This window comes from Narcine bancroftii, chromosome 12 (assembly GCF_036971445.1).
Source record: "Narcine bancroftii isolate sNarBan1 chromosome 12, sNarBan1.hap1, whole genome shotgun sequence".
Classification (NCBI taxonomy): domain Eukaryota; kingdom Metazoa; phylum Chordata; class Chondrichthyes; order Torpediniformes; family Narcinidae; genus Narcine; species Narcine bancroftii.
Window position 1 is genome coordinate 97,485,958 of NC_091480.1, and position 13,612 is coordinate 97,499,569.

At 43.8% G+C, this 13,612-nt stretch overlaps 1 long non-coding RNA gene across 12 annotated transcripts in view; it reads left to right on the forward strand.

Annotated features, from left to right (window-relative positions):
• Positions 1 to 13,612, forward strand: part of LOC138746730 (uncharacterized) — a 94,469-nt gene that overhangs the window by 55,470 nt on the left and 25,387 nt on the right. For 8 of the 12 annotated variants that reach the window (XR_011347070.1, XR_011347073.1, XR_011347071.1 and 5 more), the window contains 2 exons: positions 4,101 to 6,888; positions 10,685 to 10,742. This is a non-coding gene — a long non-coding RNA (uncharacterized lncRNA). Of the gene's footprint in view, positions 1 to 4,100; positions 6,889 to 10,684; positions 10,743 to 12,746; positions 12,913 to 13,612 lie in introns of those variants that run through there. The other 4 variants (XR_011347072.1, XR_011347079.1, XR_011347081.1 and 1 more) reach the window with 4 other exon arrangements.

Consider the following 13,612-nt stretch of genomic DNA (forward strand, 5'->3'; position numbering starts at 1 on the left):
AAGTTCAAGCAGCGGAGTTTTAGTTTAATGTGGGTATCATGTTTGGTGTAGATATTCTGGATAAAGAGATTAATCCTGCGCTGTACTGTTTTATGTTTGTTCTGTCTTCTATGTTTGTTCTACGTTCTAAGCCAGATTCCAATCAATTCCCACTTGACCCTTCCTTTGTCACTGACCATCCCAACCAAAGCCAAACATACAACTACCGATGAATCACGTGTTCACACCCTCTCACGTGTTCACACCCTCTCACGTGTTCACACCCTCTCACGTGTTCACACCCTCTCACGTGTTCACACCCTCTCACGTGTTCACACCCTCTCACGTGTTCACACCCTCTGCTTCTCATCCGCATGTTCTATTGCCTTTATCTAAATTTCTCCACAATAGCTGAACACAAGGCGGTGGATGCCTCCTCAGTGGGAGTAAATGAGGCAGATGATACCTTTCAATACCACCAGGAAGAGATGTCCTAGCCATGATTTGCATTTGTGTGACAGGACCTTGACCATCTGGCAGAGACGAAAGCACAATGACTCTGGGAGGATGCAGTGCAACACTGCGTATGTCTTGACCTTAATGTTGGGTGTGACTTCCTCCAATTGCTCAAAGTCTATTAATCAGGAGTGTCTTCAGGGCTCTTGTTGACAGAAGAATCCTCTTCCCTCCACCTTATTTGCCAAGATATTTTGAGCTGAGTAGGAAAGTGATGGTGTCTCTCTCGTTCAGGTCCTGCTCTTTGCTTTCCCTGGGTCTGTGGAATTACTCCCACCAATGGTTGCAGTCACTGAGTGTATCTCCTTTAAAACGATCTGCCTTGCCTTCAGTTGGGACTAGCCCAGTGCTTGTCCATCACTACACAAAACATTACGGACATACACAGAGGTAGAATCAGATGGACACTGAGACTAATGTAAAATGGTTGTACCAGGTCAGCTGGGTTTGGATTTACTGTGCATCATAATTCCAGCATTTTCTCACGACCATTCATTTTAATAGAATGTGGAACATTACAGCACACTACAGGCCCTTCAGTCCAAGATGTTGTACTGACCCATATATACCTACCAGAAAAAAAACGAAACCTCATATCCCTCCACCACCCCTTGGCAATGCATTCCAGGTACCCACTACTCTCTGTGTAAAAAACTGATGTCTCCCCTAACCTTTCCTCCTTTCTCTTTGTCCACGTGTCCTCTGGTGTTCGCTACACCCACCCTGGGAAAAGGGTGCTGACTGCCTACCTTAACTGTCCACCTGTCTTTCCTTCAAAATCTGGTCATTTATCTCCTTGAGCTTTCCAAATATGGGAGAGCTGGCATTGTAGTGGTGGGTGCACAAAAAGCAAAGTGGCAAAGGTGGTGGAGACATGTACAAAAGGGTCTTTTAAGAGTACATGGTATTCAGAAAAATGGGGGGTTATGTGGTAGGGAAATTTTAGGCAGATGTGAGAGTAGGTTATTAGGTCAGCACAACACTGTGGGCTGAAGGGCCTGCACTAGGTTTATGTCCATGGCAACATTGTCCATTGGGAGTGAAGTGCTTTGCAACATCCTACAGTTATGGAAGGAGTGAGATACATATATTACTTCCTATTTGGGCTGCTGGGAAAAAACACTAACATTGGGCCCATCGTGACCAGCAACATTTGTAATATTTAAATTTCAACGTGATTCACACACTTCTTATACGTTAGTTTGAGGAGGGAGTGACCTATATTCTGATGAACTGTCTATTAATAATTTAGACATACAGCACGGTAACAGGCTCTTCTGACCCATGAGATCACGCTGCCCAAATACACCCAAGTGACCAATTATCCTACTAACCCTGTACGCCTTTGGAATGTGGGAGGAAACGGGAGCACCCGGAGGAAGCCCACACAGACACAGGGAGAACATACAAACTCCTTACAGACAGCACCAGATTTGAACCCAGGTCACTGGTATTGTGCTAACCAGTACCGTAACGGTGCCATCACCTTAGATAACCTCAATCAATACACTGAGCAATCTATCTGGCAATGAAGGGGTGCAGGAATATCACTCTGTTACCGTGCTTCTGACAAGATCTCCTGTTTGAGACCATGTGAAAATTTTGTTCAGTGTTTTTGATTTGTTGTCATTACTCACCCTTTTCCAATCTACAGTTTAATAACAAGCTGTTTTGCTGATTTAAATGTAAGTGGGTACAACTGTATTTTCCCTAAAAGCTTCTCTGGATCCTGAGGTGGTCCCTGCTGGAGAGTGCACTCTGGAGCGTTGTACTTCAAGCTTTTAAATGTTATCGATCGATATCTTAAAAATAGAAAGCAGAGAAGCACCGTAGCTGCTGCTTTGATTGAGAAGTTGGACAACGACACAAGTAATGTTATTCTTAGGAGAGAGAAAGAGAGAGAAAAAAAGCTTGTGAATATCTGCTAAAGATTGGTGTTGAAAGATCCATTTAGACCTGGGAAGTAAGTCAAGGAGAATTTACTGCTGTGGAAAGATGAGGTTAGAAGCTTCGCTGCTAGACATCTGAGCCTATACAAATGCAATCTTTCATTGAACATTACAGCTTTATAAAGAAGATTACTTTTCTTCAGGTGTGCAGTCAGTGTGGGTTGAACAGTTTCTCAATGATTCAGAAGATTGGCTACACTCAGCAAGAACTTTGTTGGACAGGAGGTACCACACGGAAGTGAGAAAATTAAGGAAAGCTCGGGCGCAATTCTTCAGCTTGTTTGACTCTGATCTTCACCGGGAATGGTTTTGTCAACCGAATGGTGAGAATTATGCCTGCAACCATTCAGCAAGCAGGCTGCAGCCCAAGTTGAGCGTGTTGCACAATCCTTCCCATGTAGAATGACAGATGCCACTCATGTATTCTTCAGTGAAGATCACATCCACTGTGTCCACACTACGATTCAGTGACCAAATCAGCCTACCGAGGGAATAAATTATTCACATTTAAAACAACTTAGGGTGCAGGTTTGTATAATATTCTTCTTTTGGAGCTTTTGCAGACATTTTCAACATCTTGCTGAGGTCCCCACCTGTTTCAAAAGAACATCCAGAACAACAGTGCTTGGGAAGCCAACCTTCTACAGGAGATCTATCGAGAGTGTCCTGGCTGGCTGCATCATGGTACGGATGCTGCAGAGAAATGATGGGAGGTCAATCCACAGGATGATAAGAGTGGCAGAGAGGATCATTGGAATCTTCCTCCCCCCCTTGCTTAACCCCCATCGACATGATCTACTGGGATCGTTGTCTGAAGAGGATGCTTAAAATCATTGAGGCCTCCTTCCACCCCCACACAGCATCTTTCAGCTGCTCTGTCAGGAAAGAGATAAAGGAGGATCAGAGCCAGCACCACCAGGCTGAGGAACAACTTATTCCCCAGGCAATGAGAATGCTGAATGACCAAAGGAACTGCTCATACTAACCATCCGAGACTCTCATTCATGAAACAATATTTAATAATTTGTAAATATGAATACTTGACCTGCATATGTATTATTTGTCTGTACGTGTGTTATATCTGGTTATGTGTCTGCATGTTTTGCACTGAGGACCAGAGATTGTCGGATTGATCTTGTGCAATCAGATGACAATAAAGTAGACTTATCTTAACTTGATTTGACTTGAAGAGCAAGGGGACCTGCAACAACCATATAACCATATAACAATTACAGCACGGAAACAGGCCAATTTGGCCCTTCTAGTCCGCACTGATCCAAGTACCCTCCTCTAATCCCACTTACCAGCACTCTGCCCATATCCCTCCATCCCCCTCCCATCCATATACTCATCCAGCTCTTTCTTAAATGACAAAATTGACCCTGCCTCCACCACCTTTCCCGGAAGCCCATTCCACACAGTAACCACTCTCTGAGTAAAGAAGTTCCCCCTCATGTTACTCCTAAACCTTTGCCCGTCAACACTCAACCCATGACCTCTTGGATCCATCTCTCCTACTCTCAATGGGAAAAGCCTTTCCACATCAACTCTATCTATCCCTCTCATTATCTCAAACACCTCGATCAAATCCCCTCTCAGCCTTCTACGTTCCAAGGAATGAAGACCTAATTTGCTCAATCTCTCCTTGTATTCCAGATGCTGAAACCCAGGTGACATTTCTGTAAATCTAAATCATATGGTGGAATTGATGACCCACTATGATGAAGAGCTTCCTTCGCGAGAGATAGGTTATGGCGCAAATCAACTCCTATCACAGTGAGGACCTGGTCCCACCGCAGTTCACTTGTCGTCACCACTGGATAATGGCAGATGCCACCTCGCTGACCCTTGTTAGATCACTTGGACCTCTGGAAAACTTGGGTCAGGCTGTTGTTCACTGATTGCAGCTCGCCATTGAACACCATCAAACTCAAGCAGCTGGGATTCTGACTGTTCATCTGCATCTGGATCCTTGGCTTTCTCATTAGCAGAGTCCAATCAGTTTGGATCGGCAGAATCATTTCTTCCTTGCTGGCCTTCAACACAGCACCACCCCAAGTCTCTAGGCTAGGTCCCTCACTCGATTCACTCCACACTCATAACTGCGTGGCCAGGCACAATTCCAATACTCTCGATAGATTTGCTGATGGCTCCACAGTTGCCGGCAGAATCACAAACGGCAATGAGGAAGTGTACAGGAGGGAGATGGATCAGCCCTTTGAGCAGCCATCGCCATAAACAATCCTAATCACTCTCGTCACAACTACTTCTCCCTGCGACCTTCAGGAAGCCTGAAGTCCAGTGCCCATAGGTTAAGAACAGTTTCTTTCCAATGGCTATTAGACTTTTGAACCTCACTGCATGGGCCTAATCATAAACCACTCTGATACCAAAAATTGGAATGCCTTTTTTGCACAGTGTAACTGTGAATATTTACGACTGACATTGGGGGTGATCAGAGATTCTTTCTCTGATTACACTTATTGAACCATTCCCCCATGTTCTCTGTGCCTCAGCTGAGCTGAAGGCCTAGCTATAATGTTGGAGAACCAGGGCTCTTGTCTGAATCCTTTTCCCACAGCTTTGTCTGAATCTGTCCTGATTCTCACCCTTCCGAATACCACTCCCCACCATGTTTCCTCAACTCCCTTCTCGCCGAACCCTCCAGCAAGTAACGAGGCGGGACTGGCCAGAAAGGAAAACAGGAAGGAGCTCCCCCCGCTCCCCCTTCACTGAAAGCCTCAATAAATCGGAGCTAGGGTAAATGGTTTGGACTGTTGCAGGGAACAATGAAATGAATAGAACAGTCTGGATTTCGCTACCATGAAGGTGGTCAAAGCAGGAACTCTTGGATAAACACCTAACCCTTTGGACTCCATGTCCTAGTTTTCAGGGTCTACCAACAAGTGCATACTCTGTTTTCCAGGACTGATTTTATACCCAACCACCAACTGGCTCATACTAGTGTTTGTTCTGTAGTTTATCCATGGAACCAATCCGCAGTGTATATCATGAAAGATTAAAAATGGATGGAGTCCAAAAGGTTAATGTGTGAGCCCCAATATGAATGCTGATAAGTGGAAGCATGTAAATTGCTTGTTTTCTTTTATAGTATGAACACGATGGGTGAATGGATTCCTTCTCTGTCATAAATTTCACTGATTTTATATTTTTAATAGTGGTACAGCTATGATAACAGGCCCTTTTGGCCCACAAGCCCGCGCTGCCCAATTCCACCCATGTGACTGATTAACCTTACCAACCCTGCACGTGCTTGGAACGTGGGAGGTAACCGGAGCACCCAGATGTAGAGAACATACTAACTCCTTGCGGACAGCGTTGAGCTACCCGCGACACTAACAGTGCCATCCTTAGACCCCTGTAGTGATTCAAAAGTTGCCCAGGAGAATTTGTAGAGTGACTTAAATAGTCTCGAAGGTTTCAACTCCATCGGGATGCGGTAATTTATTCGGCTGTCTGCCATCTTCTAAAATGATCCATTGAAATTAACACTTCTGACAAAGTGGTGACCTTGCACCGATTGCTGCTAGGAACAGCACTGCTCGAAATTAAAAGCAACCCATAGCTTATTTGATTCCGTGTCCTTTTGTCGGGACGAGATTTAATTCAGCATGATAAAAGTGAAGCATTGTTGAGTAAATGAATGCTTTAATCACAGTTCACTTGATGGAACCGAACCGAGCCTAATTGTTGTGTGAATGGCTTTTGTGTTAATCTGATAGGACAGGCTCGAGTAGCAGAGGAATGATCCTGACCAAATAGTGAGTAGCTCGAGTCAGAGTTGGTACTCAGTCCCCGAACCCACTGCAGGAGATTGACTGTGAAGCTGCACCGTAATGTGAAAATGGTGGGGCAACAGGCTACATTGACTTGAATGGAAATTTTGTGTATTTTTGACATGACAATAAAGGAATGTTGAATTAGATGCTGTAATACCTCGACAAAGAACAATATACAGTCTGGTCAATGAGTTCACATCCATCCCTGCTGTTCCACTTGTGGCACTCTCCACCCCTCTGATAAAGCCCCAGGGTGGCATGGTTGCCGCAGTAGTTAGTGTAATGCCTTTACAGCACCAGGATTCAAATCCCGCGCTGTCTGCAAGGAATTTATACGTTCTCCCTTTATCTGCATGGGTTTTGTCTGGGGACTCCGGTTTCCTCCTACCGTTCAAAATGTCCCAGGAGTGTAGGTTAATGGGGTGTAAATTGAGCAGCACGGACTCATAGGGTCAAATTGGCCTGATAGAGAGCCATGTCTACATTTTTTTAAAAAGTCAGCTGGCATGGGCATTATCCCCCAAAATCTTTCTAACATGTTTGACTGTTCCCCACAGCTTCTTATTAAATCGACCACCAAATGATCAACAAGTCAGAAGCAACCTCAGCATCTGGTGAATTTCCTTAGAGTTCGACTTCTCTTTGTGAGTGTTCTCTAGTATTTATCAAAACTTTATTCACAAATCTGCAAACACAGTTAACATAGCGGCAGCGACCAGGATAATGTTATAAAATGGAAAATGTAATATTACACGATTAGAGCACTGGTCAGCTCTGGTCTTATAAACCAGGGATCGTGAGTTCGATCCTCAGTGGGGCCTCATTTCTGTGAGGGGCGCTGGACAAATTGGCGACTCCCTGTCTTCCTTACAGTATTTCAGTTCACGAATCCATGCTGCCCAGTTTACACCCCCAGCATGTTTTTAATGGTGGGAGGAAACTAGAGGCCCTGTAGAAAACCCATGCAGACACGGGAGAATGTACAAATTCCTGACAGACAGCATGGGATTCGAACATCAATCTGGTCCCGATCGCTGGTACTGTAAAGGTGTTTATGCTAACCACTACGCCAACCAAAGGCAGAGATTGATGGATTCCTGATAAACAATGGAATGAGAGGTTTTGCAAGTCAAGATTCCCTTCTTGCCATGTATTAGTACAGAACATGTACTACTACATACAATTGCCTTCTGTCTGCCATAAGGCAAACAAAGAGGAGAGGAAAATTGAGGTTACAACCAGATCTATCGTGACTTTATTACAAGGAGAACTGGGCTCATGCTGAGTGCCCAACTCTGACTAACTTGTATGTTCCTTTGGCCTTTGGAGAAATGTTGCAGTGTGTAGATTGCCTTCTGTATTCTCCAGCACTGCAATTGTGACCTTGAGCTTCTGAAGGATTTTGTTGGCTCTACATTACTTTGGGATTTTCAGCAGAAGTGGTGCAGAACCAGAAGACCTCCCCTTACTGTAGTGTCGATGTCTGGGGAGAAGTAAACCAAAATGAATGCTATTTTGACTTACCGACATATCTTCCTTGTTCAGATTTACAAATGAAGGCTTATCAGAATTTAAAAACCATTAGAAATGAATGTGATTATAAAACATCTCTCCCTAGGCCAGGTTGGAGTAGAACCACAGAACACAGGCCCTTTGGCCCTTCTAGTCTGTGCTGAACTATTAGTCTGCCTACTCCCACTGACCTGAACCCAGCCATATCTCCCCATACCTCTTTCATCCAAGTACCTGTCCAAATTTTCTTAAATATCAAAATTGAGCCCACATTCACTATTTCAACTGGCAGCATATTCCACGCTCTCATCACTCTCTGCGTGAAGGAGTTCCCCCTCATGTCCCTTTAATCATTTCACCTTTCATCCTAAACCCATGTCCTCTAGTTCTTATCTCACCGAACATCAGTGGAAAAAGCCTGCTCTGTCGAAACCCCTCATAAATGTGTATACCTTTATCAAATCTCCATTGCTCAAGAGAATAAAATCCTCACCCATTTAACCTTTCCCCGTAACTCAGTTCCTCAAGTCCTGGCAACATCCTTGTAAATCTCTGCACTCTTTCAAACAAGTACATTCAAGGGAATGGGTTAAACAGGTCTGCCATGAAGTTGTGGCTGGGAACGAGAATTGTAACAACCAAAATATAATGGAGAGCAGATAAACTGTAGCAAGACCTGAGCAATTGACAATAATTTAATGAGGATGACAGGTGCAGAGAAACGATAAAAGCAGCTAGAATCCCATACGTTTCTGCCACACAAACTACATGATGTACCAGCCACGATGTACACTGATTCCAAAAACCCTGGCTGATTTGATGCTATTTTTATCCCACTGATGTGTTTCAGCCCTTGAGGATAGTTTGTTGCTCAGTGCAACAACGCTTTGCTGAGTTGAAGTGCACCCAAACCTCAGAAGTAGTGGAAACATTGCATTGCTAATCTCACAATAAAAAACGCAGAGATACAAGGGGAACCCAGCAGATCTTGCAGTTCCCACAGGAGGTTAAGATATATGACCAACGTTCCAGCCCTCTGCAAGGAATGAGCAGAAAGCAGGCTGGCACCTGAATAAAAGGAGAGGGGGGGGGGGGGGGGGAAAGAATGTGCAAGAGCACAGGCCAACAGACAAAAGGTGATAATTGGATGGATAGGACAGGACAGGAGAGGTCAGGATGTATTGAGAGCATCCTGTGCAACTGCCTCACCGCCTGGTTTGAAAGACTGCAGAGGAGAGTGAAGTCAGCGGAAAAGATTACTGGGGGCTTGTAGAGCATGTCGAAAGAATCAAAGGCTTGTTAATCCAAACCAAAGCTTTTATTAACTAGAAGCCAATCACAGTCACCCTACACTACAATCTGTACATAGACACATTGGTGATAGAATCTGTACGATCACAGGGCTCTCTTCCTACCATGAAGGATATCTATGACACTTGATGCAGGCAAAAGGCAATAAACATTGTGAAGGGCTCCACACACCCCTCATGTAAACTGTTCTCCTTTCTGCCATCTGGTAGGAGGTACCGTAGCACTCAGGCCCTTGTGTCCAGATTGGGGAACAGTTTTATCCCCCAAGCCATCAAGCTCCTGAATTCCCAGAACAAATATGGATAGTTTTCCGTGGACTGTTACTGTGTACATCGCAATATTTCAATGTGTTTAACTATTCTAACTTATATTTATATAAATATGCTCCCTGATCCTGGAGAAACAATATCTCGTCTTTACTGTGCGAGCACGGTAAAGGTGACTTGACTTGGAAAGATGGGAATTGATCAGGGGGGATGGAGGGGGTGGGTCAGTGAATGCAAAGCTGAAGGAAAGGAAACAGAGGGAAAGGGGGAGAAAGAGAGAGAGAGAGAGAGAGAGAGAGAGAGCTAGGAGATAGGAATAGGGAGACAGGAGAGACAATGGACAAGGTTTGAATCCTCCGCTGTCTGTAAGGAGTTTTATGCTCTCCCTGTGACCTGTGTGGGTTCTCGCCAGGTGCTCCAGTTTCCTCCCACATTCCAAAGATGTGCGGGGTTGGTAAGTTAATTGGGAAACGCTGGTGCCAGATGGGACTTCTACAATGCTGTATCGTTAAATTAACAAAACAGAAAATTTCTTCACCTTTGCTTGGTGTAATAGGATGCAAAGAGGTGCCACTGACCCATACCCCCACCAATAAAAGAGAGTCTCTTCTTGGAGTCACTAGGCTTAGAAACAGGCCCTTCAGCCCACACCTATGCTGATCACTTGCCTGTGTTAATTCGAAATCGCTCCATGCTCTCCAGATGCTCCTTAAGTGCTACTATTCTTCTTTTCTCTGCCAGCTCCGCAGATCTCCTTTAAACCTCCTATCCTCCTCAACCTAATCCTAGCCATTTACTTTGAAGCAGTGGGAAAGAGAAGCTGGCTGTCCATCAATGCAAATATCCAACTTCTCCAATCCTACAGTCCCAGTCAGACAGACATCTCTTTAATTTCCTTGGTCAGGCCTTCCATTTCTCATTTTCCTTCACAGATAAATGGAACTGCTGTGAAGATTACACTGGCATTTCCTTAATTGCTTTAGAATCAATGGCACTCCCTGGTTTACCGCACTAATGTCAATTTCTTTCTCACTGAACTCCCTGGGGGCCCTGAACCTTCTCAGTAATGAGAAGATTTTCACCGCTGCTAATGTAGGCTCAACTTTGGGACTTAACTCTCTGTGATCAAACAGTCGACACTAACGATTCCCCTGTCAGTGACTGTGCGACCAGTCTCCACAGGAGAGAAGCCGGTTCTTGTTGATGTCAATACTAAGCAGAATAGAAAGGCAGCAGTGCTGATTAATGGTCATTGCTGTTTACAGACTGGATTGTTGAAGCAACATTTTTGCAGCATTTTTGAGATTGCATCTGCAAATCTACCATGACTTTATTATTTATTTTTCATTAGTTCGGATCATTGGTTTATGCTGATCGAAGAGGAGATATTCTTTGAGCTGACCACAGAGGTAAATTATCTCAACTACTAGAGTACATATTAGTACACCCTACTCGTAAAATCTTGGTGCATTAATCCAACAAAAGATTTAGGACTTGGTTGGCATGATGGGGATCACATTCCATTATTTTACATTTTTTGTTATGAAACTTGGTCTTGTATCCATAAAATTAAATTGTACTTGTGTGACTATCTCGCTGTTTGAAAAGCAATTGCCGTGTTTCGGAAGAAGTTCTTATAAAAGGCATGGATAAATAGCTAGGCATTCCAGAGAGATATTTCTTAAGGAGAGAGCAGGATAAGGTTTGGGAGGGAGTTGATTGGAATGGAACTACATAGTTGAAGAGGAGTTGTAAGCTGAAGTTAGAGAAATAAAGATCTCAGTCCAGAATGAACATGATGGGCCTAATGGTCTCCTTCTGCTCTATTGGACAACAAACATTAGTCAGATGGAAACAAGGGTGTTCCACAGGAACCTCTGTTATTTGTAATATTAATATAAATTATTTAAATGAAAATGTAGGGGGCTGATTAATAAATGTGCTGATTGGTGGGGTCATAGACAGTGAAGAAGGTTACCAAAGGATACCACTGGATGTCGATCAATTGGAAGTTTAGGGAGTGGAATGGCGGATGGAATTTAATCTCATCAGGTGTTGCATTTTGGGAGAAAAGTGCATGCTAAATGGTTGGATTCACCAGAGTGAATGAGGAGTGGGGGGGGGGGAGGTCTTGGGATGCAAGTCCATAGCTCCCTCAAAGCAGCAACATGTGTGCAGGGTGACAAAGGAGGTGAACAACATCCTTGCCCTCATTGGTTGGACCACTGAGTATACAAATTGGCGAATCATATTGCCGCTGTGTAGAATTTTGGTCACATTTGGTGTATTGTGTGCAGCTCTGATCACCACATTACCAGAAGCTTCATGGAGGATTCAGAGATGGCTCAGTAGGATGTTTCTTCAATTGGAGATATTCTGAGCTTCAGTATGAGGATGGGGGTTGGACAAACTTGAATTGTTTTCTCTGGAGTCTCAGAGGCTGGAAGAAAGGATAAGGGGATTGGGGAGGGGATCAACCTGAAAGAAGTACCGTCCTGTTCTATCTTCTAAGAATGTCATCAAACAAAACCTGGCACAAAGGAAACATTACTTCAGTTGAAGACCATAAGTCATAGGACCAGAGATAGTTTATTCAGAATCTGGCCCACCATTCAATCACCCACCCCCACTTCCTGGCCTTCACCCATTACTTTTGATGCCCTGGCTAATCAAGAATGTCAATCTATGGCTTAATTAGACCCAATGACCTGGCATCCACAACCACCTGTGGCAACAATTTCCACAGATTCACCACCCTCTGGCTTAAGAAATTCCTCTGCCTCTCTGTTTTAAGTGGACACCCTTCAATCCTGAAGTTGTGCGCTCTTGTCCTAGACTCTCCCGCCATGGGAAACAACCTTTCAACATCTAATTTGTCTATAACTTTCAACATTCAAAATGTTTCAGTCAGATCTCCCTTCATTCTTCTAAATTACAACAACTACAGGCTAAGGGCCATCAAACATTCTTCATATGAAAACCCTTTCATTCTTGGAATCATCATTGCGAACCTCCTCTGAACCTTCTCGAGCATCAACACATCCGTTCTTAAATGAGGAGCCAAAACTGATCACAATACTCCAAATGAGGTCTCACTAGAGCAGGGGTCTCAAGCTTGCGGCCCGCGGGCCAACTGCGGCCCTTGGGACAATAGTTTGTGGCCCCACCTTAATATGAAAGTTTAATGTTAGTGTGGCCCGCGAGGTTGATATGATTGGCACTTTTCAGTGTTGTTTGCAGAGCTGAACGAACCTACCAATCACGGTGGGGTATATTGCTCTCGGGGGCGGGACATCGGCTGGGCTTATTGTGAATATAAGCATATTTGTGTGCATTTTCTATTTGTCATTATATGCACGCGGCACATGTGCAATTTCCGCGGCCGCTCCCGCTTCACGCGCTTCGGCGTCCAGTCTGAACCCGGAAGTTGTTGCTCAGCGGGACAGAAAAAGAAGTGGAAAAGACGCATCGGCTAAACACTGAAACTTCAAATCAACAGTGACACCATTTGAATCTGAATAATAATAATTACATTTCTCCAGTCAGCAACTAGATGTGGTTTCTTCAGTCTTCTTTATCTGCTGTATTATTATTATTTTCATTATTATTATTTTCACTTTATTTATTTATTACTGATTGATTTTATTTTTTTTCTTATGAATTGTTAATTTATTTATTTTTTCATCTTATTTTGTGTTAAAAAATAAAAATAAAGACATTTGATAACATTGGAATGTTTTTGTAAGAGCTTTTCTTGTGGAAAACCTGATGCGGCCCAGCCTCACCTTGACTCTTCCTCCAGCGGCCCCCAGGTAAATTGAGTTTGAGACCCCTGCACTAGAGACTTATAGAGCCTCAACATTACACCCCTGCTCTTGCATTCAATTCCCCTTGAAAAGAATGCCAACATTTAATTTGCCTTCTTCACTATTAACTCAACCTGCAAGTTTACCTTCAGGGTATCCTGCACAGTTCCTTTGCATCTGGGAATTTTCAATTTTCTTCCCATTTGAAAATAGTCTGCGCTTTTATTTCTTCTACCAAAGTACATGATCATACACTTTCAAACATTGTATTTAATTTACCACTTCCCTGTCCATTCTCGGACCTTCTGCAGCTTCACTGTTTCCTCAACAGTATCTGCTTTTCCACCTATCTTTGTATCATTTGCAAACTTGGCCACAAAGCCATTCATAGTATAATCTAAATCGCTGGTATACGAACACGATCAAAAAGTGTGAGGGAGTAGCAAGCTGGAGAGGTTTAATGAGAGATTTTC